The sequence below is a fragment of the Eptesicus fuscus genome, chromosome 22 (genome assembly GCF_027574615.1).
Source record: "Eptesicus fuscus isolate TK198812 chromosome 22, DD_ASM_mEF_20220401, whole genome shotgun sequence".
NCBI classification, from domain to species: domain Eukaryota; kingdom Metazoa; phylum Chordata; class Mammalia; order Chiroptera; family Vespertilionidae; genus Eptesicus; species Eptesicus fuscus.
In genome coordinates this window covers 40,412,950-40,430,582 of record NC_072494.1, presented here as the reverse complement: position 1 = coordinate 40,430,582, position 17,633 = coordinate 40,412,950, and the positions used below count along the sequence as shown (strand labels likewise).

General features: G+C 56.4%; 1 pseudogene; it reads right to left on the bottom strand.

Moving 5' to 3' along the window:
- Window positions 1-8,060: 8,060 nt before the first annotated feature.
- On the bottom strand, window positions 8,061-14,943 carry LOC103296572 (zinc finger CCHC domain-containing protein 7-like; annotated as a pseudogene).
- Window positions 14,944-17,633: the final 2,690 nt, after the last annotated feature.

The window sequence follows — 17,633 nt, the reverse complement described above, 5'->3', positions numbered from 1 at the left end:
TGGCTCTTTTCCAAAGAGAAAAGAGATGCTATTTTCCAAAGGCCAAATGGGGGGCGAGGTGGTGGTGAAGGGGTCAGGAGTCTGTGAGGGTCGGCAGTGGGGACTGGGGTTGGATTCAAAAAAGAGCGGGGACAGAAATGGCTTCGGGCCAGGCGCTCGAGAGCCATGCCCACCCTCCGGGACTGACACTCATTTTCTTTCATTTTCATATATTTTATTGATTTAAGAGAGGAAGGATGGGGGAGAGAGATAGAAACATCAATGATGAGAGAGTCATTGATTGGCTGCCTCCTACATGCCCCATGCTGGGGATTGAGCCCACAACCTGGGTATGTGCCCTGACCAGGAAACAAGCCATGACTTCCTGGTTCATAGGTCGACGCTCAACCACTGAGCGATGCCAGCCGGGCTCATTTTTTATTTAATAGGCAACAGCTGTGAAGTTGGTCTAAGCAACATCACATGTCTAACGGAGCCCCTGGTCTCAGGGAGGCGGTGAGAAGCATCGAAAAGCATCCCCCACAGTGACACTGAAGGGCTCCAGTGCAGGCCCCGCCCCAGCGCGGGCAGGCCCGACCATGGCATGTGCAGGCCCCACCATGGCGTGTGCAGGCCCCACCATGGCATGTGCAGGCCGCACCATGGCATGTGCAGGCCCCACCATGGCGTGTGCAGGCCCCACCATGGCATGTGCAGGCCCGACCATGGCGTGTGCAGCCCCCACCATGGCGTGTGCAGGCCCCACCATGGCGTGTGCAGGCCCCTGCGCTGCAGCCCTCTGGGTCTGAGAGCCGCAGGACACCAAGCCTGGCACCTGGGCATGCCCTTGGGAGCTGCTGGTGGCCCTCGGGCTATAGGACTAGGACGCTCTCCCCAGCGCTCCATGGAAGATTGTCCCTGCGCTTCCTGTCACAGCAGGTGAGCCACTCCGCTTGATGTTCCAGGTGACCGGATGTCCCAGGTGACCCTGACCGGAGCTGGATGACTGCGAGGTGGCAGCCCAGCCCTGACATCTGCCCAAGGCCAGCAGCCAGGGCTCCAGGAGCTGGAGGGCCATGGTCCGTGCGCCTGCCACCTGTCACTGGTTTCCCCTGCACCTCGGGCACCGAGTCCTCACTCCCTGCCATCTGTGAGCTGTGCATACAGCACCGCGTGTCCTTCTCTCCCTCCTCCCTCCTCCCTGCTCCCTGCTCTCGCTCACCTTTCCTCCCTCCCTCCTTCCCCTCCTCCTCCTCCTCCCGCTCTCCTCTCCTCTCCTCTCCTCTCCTCTCCTCTCCTCTCCTCTTCTCTCCTCTCCTCTCCTCTCTCTCTTTTTCTCTCTCTCTCCCCTTCTCCCCCCACCCCCCAGAAGATAATGTGTCTGTAAAGTACTTTGAGCTCCTTAGAGATAGAGGGTCTATAAATACAGGCTGTTATCACTGTCGCCATGGAAACAGAGGCTGTGCTCCATTCCTGCATCTGTGAGCAGAGCTCTGGCCGCCCCTGGCTGCGGCTCCTGGAGGCTGCCACACCCCGGTGGTTTCAGGCAGCACTGCAGCCAGGTCGCGGTGGGGACCCCGGGCAGCACTTGTTTGCTATGGACGCTCCTTCGTGTCCGTTGCTAAAAGCTGTGCTTCTGTTCGCTAAGGTAGAAGATGGAATGAGGCTGGCCAGATACTAGTCCAAGGATGCAAACCATGACGGGTGCAGGGGTGCCACCCAAGCCGGGGCCCAGCCTAGAGTGAGCTTCAGAATAATATTCCGCCCACAGCGGCTCTGACCCCTGGCCCCTCGGCCTCACCCCCAGCCTGGTGAAACGTGGGGGGAAGGGGCCGCGTCTGAGCTCTCTGCCGCCTGTGACGCTCCGGAAAGCAGGAGCTGTGTTCTTCCTGGTTGTCTCTGCAGTGCCTGGTCCGGCGCCTGGTGCACAGCAGATGCTGGACAGAGGTTTGTGGGGGGAATGACCCTGTGGCAGCCATTCCTGTGACAACGTGTGGCTGGGACACAGTGTCCCCAGCACAGCGGTCCCTGGTGGCCAGTCTGCTCACCCCACCCCCTCCCCTGCTCATAGCCCCCAGGCTGATGATGCCCCTTCATTCCCAGCTTCCTGGGTGGTCCTGGGCTCTAGCTGGGTAACGGAAAGCTGGGAGCTAGAATAAGTATCCTGCTTGTCAGCCCAACAGCCGTGAGAGGCGCGGGGAAGGGAGGGTGAGAGCGGTGGGCCAAGTCCCATCCTTTCGGGCCATGCTGGATCTCAGGGGGTTCCCCAGGCAGGAGATGGGAGGGGCGTTGGCGTCACGGTCAGGATTCCACGGGGGAGCCCTCATGCACCCCGTCCTCAGTGCACCCGCTGTGAGATCAGAGGGGCAATCCCCAGGCTCGGGCGATGGTGAGGCAAGCACCGCCCCCCCCCCCCCCCCCGACCCCCGGGCTCCACGTGTGGGATTAACGCGTCGTTCCGTCCCAGCAGCGGGGCCTGGGCACAGGAAGCAGCCTGTTTGGAATAACGCACCTGCCAGTTTATCCTCCAGGTCTGGCAGGGGTTCGATCCCACCACACGTGGGCGTGAGTGCCCCGCCTGGGGAAGAGGTGGGCGAGGGGCGAGAGGGCGCAGGCTCTGTGGTTGGCAGGATGCTGGGCAACAGGAAAATGCGAGGCCGCTGGTGAAACGATTTCAAGAGGGAGGGGCGGCGGCGAACTTGCCTCTGGGTCCCAGCCGGGGGGGGGGGGGGGGGGGGGGGGGGGGGAGCTCACACCGAGGGCACAGGTCCACGGTGTTGCTCAGACGCGGTTTGTGTCGTCCCTCTGAGCCTAAGACAACCGTGGGGACCAGAATGCTGTCCACAAAGCGCTCGGATGCACGGAGTTCATGTTCTGAGCCAGACGGGGCCGCAGGGAAGGTCACTCCCGGAGAAACGCTCACAAACACAGCCGGACCCCACGGCTGCCTAACGATGCGCGGGATGCATTTCCCGGCCCGGCGGGCTCCCGTTCCCTCACTCAGGGGTGCCGGGTGAGGTCCAATGACAAACCACAGAAAGGACGTGCACGATCTATTCAATCGCTACTTAATGAGCCCCTACTGCATACCAAGAAGGCGCCGGGCATGTCAGGGAAACAGAAGACTGTCTTCAGCCAAAAATGAGGCTGGACTAGATGATGCTCAAGCCCTCTGGGCTCTAGCATCTCAGGAGTCCTTGGCGCGGACACGGGGCTCACCGGTAAGAAGCTTAAATCTGTGCGGCAGCGAAACGAAGCCGCTCCGCGTGGAGCGCCCTTAGAACCCGCTTCCGTCTTCCTACCTACGCCTTCCTGTCTGCTGGGCTCGCACCTGCTCTCGCGCCTAGATTTTTACGGAGCCGTCCAAACACTGAGAGTATTGTCTTTGTTGTTGTTGGTCCTCGCCCGAGGATATTTTTGCCATTGACTTTTAGAGAGTGGAAGGGATGGTGGGGGGGGGGGGGGAGGAAAGGGAGGAATTGAGAGAGAGAGAGAGAGAGAGAGAGAGAGACATCGATGTGAGAGAGACACATAGATTGGATGCCTGGGATCGAACCTGCAACCCACCTATGAGCCCTTGACCAGGAATTGAACCAAAGACCCTTGGGTGTGCGGCTGACACTCTAACCACTGGGCAGCACTGGCCAGTGCTCAACTCCAGGCCTGGCCCAGCAGGTCCTGGCCACTCAGCCCACGTCGCCCACACCTGCCCCTCCTCTTCTTTCCCTTCCTTCTGAGAAGCCTGCCGTGACAGAATGCGCTGTTTCACGGAAAACCACGCCCGGGGAAGGGCAAACGCCCGCAGAGCGCGCCAGGAACCCAGGATGGCGCCCCCGGGACAGTGCTGAGCGGGTTAAGTCTAAACACTGACTCTGTTTTCAGCGTCGAATGTGCCAGCTCCCACAAGGCTTTCTGGGGTCCCTCAGCTGATCAGAGCCCTCACTGGGCGCCGCGCCCCGCAGACCTGGTTGCACTTGGGGTCACACAGGGCAAGGGAGCCAGGTTGGGGAGGCGAGGCCAGGGCGCGCCTGCTCCCCCCGCCCCCCCTGCCCTGCACCTGCGGCCCTGAGCTGACCCAGCACTTCCGGGGTGTTGGTAGGCGGCCCCGCCAGCCATCCTACAGGACAGAGTAACCCCACAGGGAGGAAGAGGGCTCATTTTTTACAGACGGTGTCCTCTGAAGAGGTCGGAGGGATGCTGCAGCAACGTGCACCAAGGACCTGGCTGGGTGCCATTTGCAGAGCAACAAGAGCCCCGATAAACCGAGACTGATGCCCCCCGGCCTGAAATGGGCCCGTTACTAAAGACTCACATGTCACTATAAGGCCGGAGCCCCAGGAGTCCCCGCACCCCACCTCCATCCTCCCCCCCAGAGTCCCAGGCATCCCTCACCCCGCACCCCACCTCCCCCCTCCCCCACAGAGCCCCAGGAGTCCCCGCACCCCACCTTCCTCCTCCCCCCGAGAGCCCCAGGAGTCCCCGCACCCCACCTCCATCCTCCCCTCCAGAGTCCCAGGAGTCCCCGCACCCCTCCTCCCCCCTCCCCCCCAGAGCCCCAGGCATCCCTCACCCCGCACCCCCCCAGGAGAGCCCCAGGAGTCCCCGCACCCCGCACCCCCCCCAGGAGAGCCCCAGGCGTCCCCCACCCTGCCTTCCTCCCTCCCCCCCCCAGGAGGGTCCCAGGAGGGAACGCACGGATGTGGGAAGGTAAGGCAGGGCTCCCACGGGCAAAAATACGGGAGAGAATGAAGGCTGCCAAAGTCACGGTCAGGCACCCAGGGGCCTGGCTCGGCTCTCGGTGGAGGTGACTGTGCCCAGGTCGGCTCACAGGCGTGTTCTCCCCTCACCACACCCCACCCACCACCGCCATCCTGGGGGCCAGACCTGTCCTCTCGGGGTTTGTGTTCAGGGCTGGCTCTGAGCCCCCCAGTGACATCAGGTGTATTGCAACCTTCACTGAGGTCTGAGGGATTGGAGGTACGTTGTTCGAATCTGCAGCATCTGGTACCAGAGAAGTTTCCACTCGCTAATTCAAGGAAAGGGGGTTACTGGCCCGTGTGGCTCAGCTGCTTGGAGTGTCATCCTGGCAGCAAAAGGCGGCGGGTTCAGTCCTGGCTGGTTTGGCTCAGTGGTTAGAGTGTCAGCCCTCAGACCCAAGGGTCACAGGTTCGAGTCCCTATCAAGTGCATGTACCTCGGTTGCAGGTTCAATCCCTGGCCCCCGTCGGGGTGTGTGCTGGAGGCAACAGATCGATGTTTCTCTCTCTCCCTCATTCTCTCTCTCTCTCTCTCTCTCTCTCTCTCTCTCTCTCTCAAATAAAAATAAATAAATAAAGACACAGACGTCTCACAGGCACCCAAGGTTAGGGCTGGGCCCACGCGCAGGCGGAGGAAGGGCAGCTGCGTCAGGTCTGGCAGAGGTGCCCTCTGTCTCCCAGGGTTCGTCTCAGGACCTTCTTCCTGTGACAGACCCTGTGCTTCCCGGGGGCACAGCTGCCGTGGTCCCAGCCGCCTCGCCGCTGGGGTGACTGTGTGAGTAACGGGGTATAAATGGAAGCGAGATGTGTAAATGTGGCATCATCTTCAAATCAAAGCCACTTGTCCTGGATCTCCTCCTTGCAGTGAGACGGGTTGGAGGTGTGCTGTGGACCAGCCTTAGCCAGGCCGGGACGGCCCCGGGGGGACGCACAGGTTCAGAGAACCTGCGCTCGGCTCGCCTCTGGCCTGTCCTGAAGGAAAGCGAGCGGCTCTTTTTGAGTCACTTTATCTTTTTTGTTTTTGCTATTAATCCTCACCCGAGGATATTTTCCCATTGATTTTTAGGGAGAGTGGGAGAGGGAGGGAAAGACAGAGGGAAACATCGATGTGAGGGAAACGCATCGATTGGCTGCCTCCTGCATGAGCCCTGATCAGGGTCCGGGCCGGGGAGGAGCCTGCAACTGAGGTCCGTGTCCTTGACCGGAATCGAACTCAGGACCCTTTGGTCCGTAGGCCAACGCTCTATCCACTGAGCCAAACCGGCCAGGGCTTGAGTCACTTTATCTTGAGGTCTCCGTTGCAGCGTCTTGGTTTTCGTCCTCACTGATCAAGGATGGGGGCAGCCCACAGAGGGAGCCCCCTGGGGCAGGGCCACCCTGGCCCACGGTCTCAATCAGCTCGAGCTGCGGTGACAGTACCACAGGCTTCCATAACAGACACTATTTCTCCGTCCTGGAGTCTGCAAGTTCAAGACCAGGCGCCAGCATGGCGGGGGATTGGCGAGGCCCTCCTCCTGGCCGCAGACAGTCCTGCCGCATTCGGGGTGCAGAGACAGAGGCTCGGGTGTCCCCTAGAAGGGCACTATCCCTCCACGGGGCCCCACCCTCACGACCTCATCTGCACCTAATTTCCTCCGAAGGTCCCACCTCCTGACAGCATCGTGTTGGGGGGTAGGACTTCAGTAAATGAGTTTGGGGGGACACACACATCCTATCTAATAAAGAGGGAATATGCAAATTGACCATCACGCCATCACAAAGATGGCGGCGCCCACAGTGGAGGTGGGTTTCTATAACACAATATGGCTGAACCCACAGCCGAGGCTGAGTTCCTGTAAGGAGCCTTAAGGAGCAATCAGCAGGGACCTGAGGCTGTGCCCCCCGCCCTGTGGGGCTTGATGGGGGACCTGAGACTGTGACCCCCACCAGGCAGGGCTTGACGGGGGTGGGGCCAGCCAGGTCTGGATCTCGCCCAATGGGGGTGGGGCCGGCTGGGTCTGGGTCTCACACGATTTTGAGGCACCGCTGGTGGGCGGGGACTTGACTCTGGGTCCCATGGCACGCCCCAGACTCTGACAGGAGGAAGATTTTTCATATACATTTTATTAATGTTCTTTCATCTCTGACACTTTTATTATAGAGAAAGGGCAAATAGCAATATTAAAATATTTCCTCTAATTAATCCCCTATTAATGTGCACGAATTTCGTGCACCAGGCCACTAGTTTGGTCTATAATGGCCTGAGTGGGCGGTTCGGGCAGGACTTGCAGCCCACAGACCACGCCTGGGGCCGGGTAGGTGAGTCCGCAGCTGAACGCACATCAATCACTCGGCTTAGGCTCCTGAGAGCCCTCTGCCTGGAGGGTGCTTGTTGGTAAGCGTCTTCCTCTCACCTCTCTGGTGGATGCTGTTTGCCTAGTGCCAGGCATCTATTCTTTTTAATTTTTTTTCTGTTTCAGACATTTTATTTTTCCAGCTCTAACATTAGGCTTTGATAGGTACAAAAGGCTCACAGGTACAAACATTTCTGTATCGCTTTGCAGTTTTAGAAAAAAACACCATAAAAACAAAACAATTTTTTTCAGTTGGGCAATACTCATCTCTGTATAGCTGAGTGACGGCGTTCTTGAAGTGTGGCTGTAAAACGGCAGGAAGTATTTCACTGTGATGACATCGACATCTCTGTGACTCTTTTCCACTTGTTTCGGGAAACCTGTCCTGTGACATGGATGCTGGGTGGACTCCTTGCTCCTCACTCCCTGCTCCTTCAGGGCTTCGACGGGGACGCCTTCGCGGTGCGGCCCTGATGCTCCGACCAAAGGAAGGTTCTGGCCCAGCTTCAGCAGCAAGTGAAGCTTAGGTTTGTAACTATCATCCTTCCGATGTGGAAGAGAGGGTGATGATGAAAATGATCAACGAATTTTTTCCGTAATAATTTCTCTTCCGGCAAGGGTTTAATTTACATAGGCACACTGCAGATGAATTACATTGGATGAGCTTTAACTTTTTCAACGTATTTTTAAAAAACTCTCTTGAAAAGATGAATTCTTCCTACCTGTAGGATTCTGAGTACAAATGGCCCGCTGGAACAGGGGAAGTCTGAGTTGATCTTTGTTTTCCTCCTAGGAACCTGCTGGACACAGAGAACAGATCTCTAGGTCTTCATTCAGCAGCTCTGGGTGTGGCGGAGATTAAACAAAACAACAAAACAAAACTCACTTTAATGAGTAAGAAGATTGGCAGAATGCTGTAGACTCGAAGCGCAGACCAACGCTGGAAAGCCAAGTCGGCAGCTGTCTCACAGCCTAGACCCTTTTTCCTCTGCTTACTGAGAAGAGTTATCCTGCCCTCCTCTCCACGCAGCGCTCCGCTCCTCAGCCGCCCGTGGCCCCCTCCCACAGCTTGTCTTCTCGGGCCTGTGCTGGAGGGAGTGGTGAAAGGACTGCGAGGCTCTGGGTGTTGCAGGTGCCGAGGGAAGAGTGGGTTCTGGGGCCTCTGGGAAAGTCCTCGTCCACGTCACGACACCTGTGGGCCTTCCTGTGCTTCCACGCTCTCCCTGGTTCCTGCCTGTTGCTTCTTTTGGGGTTTCTTTCTCTTCTTGAGGCCACCTGCTGTTTCTCCTTGAGGCCGGCCTCTTCTTCGTGTCATGGTGGGACCTCTGATTCGCTGCTTTCATATGCGGCCTCTTGAACTGCCTTGGAAAATCCCCATTTTTCTGGAGTTCTCTTACTTTTCATTTTATTTTGTATTCTTGCTCCCGAGTTTCATGTTTGTCATCCTAGTAGTAGATGAATGGAGATGTTGGAGAGGTCTGGTGAAACATTCTCCGTTCTGTCCACTCATGTCCATAAGGGCCTTCTTGACCACAGCTGTAGCAGTACATCGAGGCTGATTGCCCAGAGGGGTCTTCGGCTCTTTGGGGGGTCCAGGTTGAGTCGTTAGGTGATACTGCCGTCAGGTTTCCGGGCAAGCATCAGCATAGCGGCCTAGCATATCACACCGGTCACACTGTGTTCTCCAGGAAGGTCTGCCATGACACCTGTGCGTAGAAGACAAAGGCCAAGAACAGCCAAGCCAAAGCGGGCGGCACGGGCATACTGGAGGTGGCCTCTCTCGGAGCAGAGGGAGCAGGCACGGACTTTTTGTGGTAAGGGGCAATTTTTTGACATATGGCCACATTTGTCACAATTTCTACAGGTGACGACTTTGTTTGCTGTATGGTATTGGTGGGTCCCTCTTCCAGATGATCTGTTATTATATATCTGGGCCTCAACGTCTTTGTCACTGATGAACCAGTTTACACCATCTTCTCCTTTTGTAAATCAGAGCTCCCTTGGAGTCAAGTCATCTATTCTTGAATCCATGAGGGACCTGGTTAAAACTGGAGATCCTTCCTTTAGTCATTTATTCAATCGGTAATTCTTCAAACCACTGAGTCCCAGGCCCTGTGCTGGGAACTGTGGAGTGCAGGTCAGACAAGGTCCCTGTTCTCCAGGAGCTTAATTTACAACTGAATGGGAGCTGGCTCAGTGGATAGAGTGCTGGCCCGTGGACTGAAGGGTCCCAGGTTCGATTCTGGTCAAGGGCACGTACCTCAGTTGCAGGCTGGATCCCTGGCCCTGGTGGGGACATGTGTGAGAGGCAACCAGTTTATGTGTCTCTATCACATCGAAGCTTCTCTCTCTCTTTGTCTCTCCCCCTCCCTTCCACTCTCTAAAAATCAATGGAAAAATGTTCTCAGGTGAGTATTAACCAAAAAAAAAAAACACAAAATAAAAATGTATTAATCCTTTGCACTCGCTTGCTTTTTTCTCGATTCCTTTATTCTAATGCTAACTGTGTCGAGTCACACTCGACATCCGAGTGCAAAAGGTTAAAAAATAAATAAATAGCCTGGCTGGCATGGCTCAGTGGTTGAACATCAACCCATGAACCAGGAGGTCATAGTTCAATTCCCAGTCAGGGCTGTGGGCTCGATCCCCAGTGTGGGTCGTGCAGGAGGCAGCCAATCAATCATTCTCTCTCATCACTGATGCTCCTCTCTCTCTCTCTCTCTCTCTCTCTCTCTCTCTCTCTCTCTCTCCTTCTCCATTCCTCTCTGAAGTCAATAAAAATATATATTTAAACATAAATAAATAAATAAATAAAACCCATTGTCAGTTACCATGCTGCAACTGACCAGGCAGCTGCCGGCTGGGTGGGTACCTCACACCCGTGCCACCACCCCGCAGGCCAGCTGCCCCGGGTGCTAAGTGCCCTGTGCGCACTAAGATTAGGCGGCAGCTGTCACATCTCCCCAGCCCCAGGGAGGCTGGTGGTTCTGAACCCGTGGCGGCTGCGGGAATGTGAGCAGCCCAGCCCTGCCCGTGGGGCAGAGCCGCAGACTGTGCCTGGAGCACCTGCGTCTGTTTCCCGGCCGCCCTCTGAGACCCTGTCCAGCTCTGGCCCTGCTCTTTCCAGAGCCTCCTCTGGCCCGTGGCCTGGACACACCTAATGAATTACTCTCCTAATGAATTACTCATCTAATGAATTACCTTCCAATGGCTCCTCATTGTCTCCACAAAGGGAAGAGGTTGATGCTCTTGTTGGACAAATGTCAGATGATGGCAACCCTCTGGGCTCTGTCATTTGAAAAGGGCCTGGATGACACTAACTCGCAAATCCATGTGTCAGTTCCCCGGATTGCTGTGGCAGAGACGGACAGACCCTCCGATTTTCCCCTGCACAAGCTGCCCAAAGAGACTGTGCGCCTCAGCTCCCCTGCAGCCAGGCGCTGCCCCGGGGCCGCGTTCTGACCAGTGAGCCCAGCAGACGGACCTGGGCGGTGTCTCCATCACAGGCTGGCACGTCTGCCCTTTGTCTGCTCCGGCCTTCAGGCCTGGCTGTGACGACCGCCCACGCACCACTGGGGCCAGGGGAGCAGGGGCTATGGGAGGGCTGGTCAAGGGTGAGCTGGAAGGGGCCTGGCCCCTGAGGACGCAGTGAACAAAGCCAGCATCCTCCTCCGGGACCACCTTCCGGGACTGAGTGAGAGGGAGGAACCCACACTGTTGATGCCATTGTATTGTGGGGTTCTCTAGCTCACAGCCAAGCCCCAGCTCTAAGGATAACATTGTCCCTCCCTCCCTCCCTCCTCCCTTCCTTCCTCCCTCCCTCCCTCCCTCCCTCCCTCCCTCCCTCCCTCCTTCCTTCCTTCCTCTTTCCTTTTCTTTCTTAATTTATTTAGTGTTAAATTCACCGTTTTATTTTTTAATATATTTTTATTGATTTCAGAGAGGAAGGGAGAGGGAGAGAGCGATAGAAACATCAATGGTGAGAGAGAATCATTGATCAGCTGCCTCCTGCACACCCCACATTGGGGATTGAGCCCAAAACCCAGGCATGTGCCCTGACCGGGAATTGAACCGTGACCTCCTGGTTCATAGGTCGACACTCAAGCACTGAGCCACGCCGGCCGGGGTCTTGTTTTCTTTTTAATGGAGGGTCACAGGGAAGCCTCTCCCAGGGCCCCTCACGTGTAGACAACAGTACTCTCCACCTTCATGTGGTCATCTCCGGTCAGCCCAGCGGAGTCGCGATGGGAATGGACACGGACGGGGCAGGCGTTTCCCTGCGCCTCATCGTCCTGGTCGGAAGAGTGTCCTCTCAGTTCTCTACAGATCAAAGCCCTGCTCAGGCTCAGCTCCTCTGAAAGGGGTGCCTCTGCTCAATCCCCACTATTTCTCTCGTCAGTGCTGTCCGCCGCGGGACTTTGTCATCTGCCCCCTTGCATATAATAATAGGACTAAAGCAATAATAATAATAATAATAATCTATAATAATAAGAGTGTAATATACTAATTAGACTGGACAGCCGAACAACCTTCTGGATATCATTCCGGACATCCTTCCAGACGAAGCCATGGCAGCAGGGGCTGAGGCAGAGGCACTTAGGGGTGATCAGGCAGGCAGAGGTGGTTACAGGCAGGCAGGCAGAGTGGTTAGGGGTGATCAGGCGGGCAGAGGTGGTTAGAGATGATCAGGCAGGCAGAGGCACTTAGGGGTGATCAGGCAGGCAGATGAGTGGTTAGGGGCAATCAGGCAGGCAGGTGAGCAGTTAGGGGTGATCAGGCAGGCAGAGGTGGTTACAGGCAGGCAGAGGTGGTTAGGGGCAATCAGGCAGGCAGAGGCAGTTAGGGGGATCAGGCAGGCAGGTAGAGTGCTTAGGGACGATCAGGCAGGTAGAGGTGGTTAGGAGCGATCAGGCAGGCAGGCAGGCAGGCAAGTGGTTAGGAGCCAGTAGTCCCAGATTTCGAGAGGGATGTCCAACTGCCAGTTCATCCCCTGAGGGGTCCTGTATTGCAAGAGGGTGCAGGCCAGGCTGAGGGACTCTCACCTCCTCTTCCCCGTGCACATATTTTGTGCACCGGGCCTCTAGTAATCCTATCTAATAAAGAGGGAATATGCTAATTGACCATCACCCCATCACAAAGATGGCTGCACCCACAGCTGAGGCCAAGTTCCCTTAAGGAGCCTTAAGGAGCAATCAGCAGGGACCTGAGGCTACACCCTCCCCCGCCCCCATGGGGCTTGACGGGGACCTCAGGCCTTGCCCCTGCCCTGATGCCAGGCCAGGGGACCTCAGGCCGCACCCCCTGCCCCAGCACCGGGCCAGGGGACCTGAGGCTGCGCCCCCCTGCCTGGCTGGGCTTGACAGGGGACCTCAGGCCGTGCTCCCCACCCAGTGGGGCTTGACGGAGGACCTCAAGGTGCACCCCCAGTGCTGGGTCAGGGGAACTCAGGCCGTGCCCCCCATTCTGGCACCAGGTCAGGGGACCTGAGGCTATGCCCCCTGCCCGGTGGGGCTTGACAAGGGTGGGACTGGCTGGGTCTGGATCTAGCCCAATTGGGGGGTGTGGCTGGGTCTGGGTCTCAAGCAATTTTGAGGTGCATGTGGGTGGGCAGGGACTTGACTCTGGGTCCCCCTTTTATTTATTTTATTTTTATATATATATATATATATATATATATATATATTTTATTGATTTTTCACAGAGAGGAAGGGAGAGGGACAGAGAGTTAGAAACATTGATGAGAGAGAAACATCGATCAGCTGCCTCCTGCACACCTCCTACTGGGGGATGTGCCCACAACCAAGGTACATGCCTTGACCAGAATCGAACCTGGGACCTTTCAGTCCACAGGCTGACGCTCTATCCACTGAGCCAAACCGGTTTCGGCTGGGACCCCCTTTTAATGTGCATGAATTTCGTGCACCGGGCCACTAGTCCTATATAATAAAAGCCCAGTGACTGAAATGGCGGAACGACCAGAACAACGAGAGACCAGAACTACCATGGTCCCTCGCCCAGTGGCCGCCCTCCAGTGAGTGGTTAGGGACAATCAGGCAGGCAGGCAGAGGCAGTTAGGGGCAATCAGGCAGGCAGAGTGCTTAGGGGCAGTCAGGTAGGCAGAGGTGATTAGGGGCGATCAGGCAGGTGAGCAGTTAGGGGCCAGTGGTCCCAGATTGCAAGAGCGATGTCCGACTGCTGGTTTAGGCCAGATCCCGCAGGTATTGAGGGGTCCTGGATTTTGAGAGGGTGCAGGCTGGGCTGAGGGACTCCCCCGCAGTGCATGCACCAGGCCTCTAGTAATAATAATAATAGGACTATACCAGTCAGGGTTCTCCAGAGAAATAGAACCAATAGGAGATCTATGTACCTATCAATCTATTATCTATCAGATCTTTTTATCATCTATCATCTATCTATTTTCTATCACCTGTCTACTTATCTCCTGTTTATCTATTATCTATCATCTATCTATCATCTATCACCTGTCTATCTATCTACCCACTTATCTATCTAACTAGAGGCCCAGTGCATGAATTTGTGCACATTGAAAGGAAATTAATAAGAAGAAATATTTTAATATCACTATTCGCCCTTTCTCTATAATAGGTCAACCAAATTCACAATCAACAATGACAGATGGAAACACACATGTGCAATTGGTGCCAGCAAGAGCTTTATATGTATAGATCAACTTAGCCTTTTATATATATAGAATAAACTTGCTTAATTAGACCTGCTTTCTGATGTATCTAAACTTTTTCCAGCCCAGTGAAGCACCCCAACTTCTCTTTCAGGTATTGTCAGCAACACAGCAGTAAATATCCACAAAGCATACTATTATTGTGGATCACGCAGGGAGAACAAAGGGTAAAATATTTAACTGCAGCAGTGTTTGACTATATTCTGCACAGTGAGAAAACCTGAAGTCATTTTCAAGGTCCACCATTTCTTACTTCTTTTCAGTCGGGTCAAGTTTCTAAGCTTTCTAAACCTCCATTTTCCAGCTAATGAAAAGAAAATAGGATTCCACCGAGTCTCCTATCTACCTACTCTAGGACTTCTGTGAGGATCAATGAGATGAGGCACAGGAAAATGCTTCACAGACATTTGGTTAAAGTGTAAAATGTTTCCACCTGGCTATAAAGCAAGTCATGTTCCTGGGCTGAAGAAATTGCAAGGAGGCTAGTCGTCGCTAGGGAGAGGAAGCCAGGCGTTGCTATGTGACATCATTCCCCAGATGGTTGGATACTTAGCATATTAGCCTTTTATATAGAGAGATGATAGGAACTGTGGAGGCAGAGAAGTCCCCTACTCTGCCATCTGCCAGTGATATCATGCAGGTCAAGTGATATCGTTCAGGCCAAGTCTGAAGGCATGAGAATCGAGGGCAGATGGTGCAGCCCCAATGGGAGTCTGCAAGAACCAGGAGCCCTGATGGCCGAGGGTGGGAGGTAGACACCTGGGCCTGAGCCAAGGCTGAGAGGTAGCCCTGCCTCCGCCTTCTGTCCCACCCAGGCCTCAGCAGCTGGACGCCCAGCTGAGTGCATCTCTGTTAACTCGTCTACCATTTCAAACCCAGTCTCTCCCAGATACACCCTCACAGCCATGTTTTACCAGCCACCTGGCATCACTCAGCCAGGCCGACTGACACGGAAAAGTGACCGTCACCAGACCCACCTCCCTGACGTAGAAAACAGGAGAAGTTCATCCACAGTACATACTTGGCACCGCGCCTGCCTGGAGTGTCTGTCATGCAGTTAGCACGCATCCGTGTGGATTCCCGTCGGCGGGCGGCAGGAGGTGTAATGGAGCCGGAGCTGTTGGGAAGGCCCGTCTTCTGGCATTCTGCTCACTTACGGGGGCTCCGTCCCCCATGCCGCTGTGAGGGAAGGCACCCCAACAGCTTTAGAAGCTGAGGACCTGGCGGGGGTTATGCCATGTGATCGGACACAGGTTACCTGCAATCCATACATTTGGGCAAGGGCACAGGTCTCCTGGGGGTTGTGGGGTGATGCCACGTAGATGGTGGGTATGAAAGGCGGGTGTTCCCTTTATTAACACAAAAGCTACTCTGTGAGCGAGCTGGGATGCAGGTACCGCAAAGGCAGACCCCGCACACAGCCAGTCCGCCGAAGGGTTTGCTCCTGAGAGCGCCCCAGCCGCCCTTTGCCGTATGCAGGGGCAGAAATTAGGTTGGAATTGTCAGCAAATGTTGTTGTGGTTTTTTTGTTTTGTTTTTTGTTGTTGTTGTTTTTGCATTTCCCTGCCTCCCAGCTCCTCCTCGAAGTAAAATAAATGCAAAACAGCCTTTTTCATTCCTCCCTTGGGTTTGATTCCTACGGACTAGCTCCTTAACAGGCAGTGTTTCTAGAAGGACGTGGAAAGGTCAAGTCCGTCAGGAAGAGGAAAAGCCGGCATGTGTTACAGCTGGGCAGGTTCCGTGCTGCCAATCTGAGTGTCCTGTGCCCCCCACAGCTCGGCAGCCCCGGGAAGGGCACGGCCCCTCCTCCGTGTCCCAGCCACGTGGAGGGCGGTCAGTGCTGAGGCCGGTGATGGTGGGATCTGTGGGCCTGACCCCCGCCTCGACTGAGACTGAAGGCAGAGCAAGCCCAGACCAGCCGGCAGGGGCTGCAGATGCTGGCGAGGGGTGCAGGCCCTGCCAAGACTCGCCGGCTGCCATGCCCAGCTGCTGCCCTGCACATGGGGCATCGCGGCTGAGGGGGTGGGAGGAGGAGACCAGCCCCTGGCGGCAGCGCCCCCCCCCCCCGCCCCCGCCGCAGGCGGTGTTTGCAGCCCGGGGCCCCACCCTGAGGGCGTCAGGTGTGTCCCTGTCCTGGAGCTGGACTGAAGGGGGCGGGGGGCTTCCTATTTCTCCCCAAGAGCAAAGCCTTTTCTGAAACATTCACCCGGCTTCGGCCGGAAGGAGGCCTGGGCTCCAGGAAACCACGAGGCCAGTGCTGGGAGGACTAGCGATGCCAGTGCCGCGGCCAGGGCACCCTCCACTCTGCCGCCTCGGAGCCAGGTCCTCGCTTTAAAAAGGACGTCAATAAACTGGAGCCGCCGGCGTGGCTCCTGCTTGAGCATCGACCTATGAACCAGGAGGTCTCCGTTCAGTTCCCCATCGGGGCACAGGCCCGGGTTGCGGGCTCCATCCCCAGCGTGGGGCGTTGAGGAGGCAGCTGATCAATGGTTCTCTTCCATCACTGATGTTTCTCCCTCTCTCCCTCTCTCCCTGCCTCTCTGAAATCAATAAAAATATATTTACAAAAACTAAATGGAAAAGTGCCGAGGAGAGGAGCTGAGCATGACGGGGAAGGTGAGAGACCACCTCACAGGGGGCTGGAGAAGGGACTGCGTCCATGTGAAGGGTGAACATTCCAGCAGGAGGAGGGCTGTGTCGCCCATGGAGGGCTGCGCCCCGGGCCTCCCGCCCTCCAGGTGAGCAGCAGGGCTGGGCCGCAGGTGGAAGGAGCCAGGCTTCCGCTCAGCTTCCAGCAGCGGGATGTCCCCGGCAGGTGGGTGTGCACAGCCCGACAGTCACCTAGAGGCTGACTGTCCCGGGAGATGGAGATGAGCTAGGACACCCGGGCATTAGCGCCCGCGCTGGCCACGGTGGGCTTGGCCGCGGCGACCTGCATTGCCGGGAGCCCTGAGCTGAGGCTGCAGGACGAAGGTAAAGACTCCGAGGACGGACCACAGCACCGGCGTTTCTCAGATCTCTGGCAAACTCAAGTGGTCCCGCCAGAAAAGGATCGTAAAGTGCCCGCTATTCCCATCTGCACCTGCCCGAGGCCGAGGCCCTGAGCCCACCCTCTCAGAGGGTCCCCTTGTTATCTGTTAGAGAGAATTCCCCAGAGGAACTGCCCTTTCTGAGGCCGAGAGGATGTGCTGGTTGGTACCAGACCTTTTTCCAGGGAAAAGGCAAATGGGACCTCTTAGCCCTCGGGAAGGAGAGGGCAGGCAGGCTGGGAGGCTCTCACAGTGTGGCCAGGCCCCCCAGCCCTTCGCCCCGCCGCCCTTCCCACCCAGGATCCCTGCGCTGACCGCGCATCGCTGTGTGTCCCCGCTACTCTGCCACCTCCACCTGCACACGCCTTACAACTAATTGGCAAAGGACCCGGATGGTGGAGAGGAATCCCAGCCTCTCCCGCCTCACACGATGCTCTCTGGACTCACACGATGCTCTCTGGACTCGCCAGTTTCCCGACTTACAAGCTAGGGACCAGGTCAGCAGGAAGCAACTTCTGGAAGTCTGCCAGCCAGGGCCCGGTGACCAAGGTGGCAAGGTCACTTCCACTGAGGGCAGGCGCAGTCCGCCTTCCCAAGGGGCCTTCTAAAACAGCCCCTCCTTCTAACACTTCCACACCACGTCCTCACCTAGAGCAAGAGCTCAACCCCAGACCCAGTGACAGGCAAGGGGCAGATGACTTAAATGCTGACACCGAAGGGACCTTTCTACTTGTCCCCATTCAGGGTCCCTGGTCTCCCATCAGACACACAGGGTCCAAGGGGAAGCACCGAATGACACCATATGGGGCTCCTGTGATGGCCGGTGAGGGGTTCCC